This window comes from Musca domestica, unplaced genomic scaffold, assembly GCF_030504385.1.
Source record: "Musca domestica strain aabys unplaced genomic scaffold, Musca_domestica.polishedcontigs.V.1.1 131, whole genome shotgun sequence".
NCBI classification, from domain to species: Eukaryota; Metazoa; Arthropoda; class Insecta; order Diptera; family Muscidae; genus Musca; species Musca domestica.
Genome location: NW_026712174.1, coordinates 888099 through 890187, shown reverse-complemented (window position 1 = coordinate 890187; position 2089 = coordinate 888099). Strand labels below are relative to the sequence as shown.

The 2089-nt window shown below is 33.9% G+C and overlaps 1 long non-coding RNA gene across 1 annotated transcript; it reads right to left on the bottom strand.

The window, feature by feature from the left end:
• Window positions 1–606: 606 nt before the first annotated feature.
• Window positions 607–1221, bottom strand: LOC131800914 (uncharacterized). The gene is made up of 3 exons (XR_009341623.1): window positions 1071–1221; window positions 846–969; window positions 607–788 (listed from the first exon to the last, which is right to left on the bottom strand). It is a non-coding gene; the product is annotated as an uncharacterized LOC131800914 (long non-coding RNA).
• Between the last annotated feature and the right edge of the window lie 868 nt (window positions 1222–2089).

Below are 2089 nucleotides of genomic sequence, written 5' to 3'. Positions count from 1 at the left end.
TCACTTTCTACTATAGCTTGTTTTCATAGTCACTGATAATTTGGTGTTTTATTCATGTACTGTATTTGCTTCTAGCCATTTTAAACTTTTTTGGACAGTATTTAAAAACATGCTATTGTAAAAAAAAACATCTCAAAAATGACTTATGACGAAACTGTTGAAGCGAGCAAAAAACGATAAATATAACAGTAAAAACAACTGAAATTACAGCGATCATATGAATGTACCAACATCCGACCAACAAGGTAGATTTCATGCTGGATATATTTAATACTACCAAAAACAATACACCAACAGAATATTTCAAAGCACACTACTACGAATTAATTAACGACTTCAGATCCGAAGGCGTTTCTATTTGGGCGACGGATGCTGCTTTTTTTAACAACAACTCAGGCTGCGCTGTCTGCAATATATCTGCTAATCAAAATTTTGTTTTCAAAATTAATGAAAAACTTTCTTCTCTTACTGGTGAACTATGTGCAATTGAAAAGGCAATTGATTTGATGATCGAAGACGGTGTCAGCACAGCTGCTTTATTTACAGACAGCAAAAATGCTTGTATTCTGCTTAAAAACAACACATCTCACAATTTCACTGTGTACAATATTCTAAACAAAATTGTTAATTCGCATTTAATTAAAATCTCGTTTGTTTGGACACCTTCCCATGTCGGTATACCAATCAATGAAACAGCCGATTATTTTGCGAAGCATGCAGCAAATGTTGGTTCACCAATCAACTTCTGTCTGTCGGTCACAGATGCGTCGAAACGCATTGAGTCACTCCTGTGGAATGAGTTTATAGAAAATTACAAGGACATCTCACGGACTAAAGGAACTTACTTCTACCAATTCTTCCGAGCGCCTGCTAAACAGCCCTGGTTCTTAATCGATTGCTCACTGGTCATACTTACACCAAAAAATATTTCCACAGGATTGGAATTGCTGACTCAAATCTTTGTGAAACCTGCAACGAAATTGAAGATGAAAAACACATAATTTTTTTCTGCAAAAAGCTTCAAAATCATAGGAATGATTTTGATTTGTTCAAGAAATTTAATAACTTACCGGAAATCCTGATGTCCAAAAACCAACAAAATATAGATGAATTAATCAACTTTATTGCACTTTGCAAAATTGAAGTTTGACTTTTATTTGTAAATAATCATCATATTTGCTTACAGTTTCTTATGTATTCCATTCATATCACTACATTCTGTAAACACACATATACTGTAAACAAAAAGAAAACGAAAATAAAAGAGTACTGATACTTTTCAAGTAAACAATAACCGGTCATGGTGAATGGGCACGAAAGTGTTCTAACCACCAACATACTTGACGACGTAGAAGTACAAAAAAAAAAAATGTACCACAGAGTTGCTTTTGTTTTGTCCAAGCCAAAATCGGGTTAATTGATTTTACAATACATTGTTATACCCATGGTACAATGAAGAGAAGGTAGGTCAACTTTGAAAAAAATTGCAAGTATAGAGGTCTACCTGTTTGGCTTGTAATGTCAGAATTAGTATTAAAACAATAAAAAATCAAACAACTTGTTGCATTTATTTTGAATAAATAATTGAAAACCGCGATAACTGAATGAAAGGTCAACACTTCTTTTCTAAATCATGTTCTATATGTCTCTTATGGTTTATTTCGCGACAAAAACTGAAGACTTTGTCGATGCATACGTTGCAATAAGCATTGCGAAAACACCAGAATTTGAATATTTTCTGAACATTTTTATTATTGAAAAGAATACGCACACATAAACAAATGAAGTTGACATATTAAGCCAGAAAAATAAAAAAATTGAAATCATATGATAGTTCTGCCCTACCTTGAATTCATTGTACCATGGCTTTTTATACCCTACAACACTATACCCTACAACACAACTATTATGTAACACCTCGAAATATTGGTTTCCCACATAGGAAAATATATGGATCTTCCTAGCTCGCCGAGCTGAGTCGATCTAGCTATGTATGTCCGTCCGTCCGTCTGTCCATGTTAATTTGGAGGTGGGGTCTGGGCCAGAATAGAACCATATGGCTTTTGGAGATGATCGCATAATATTTAGG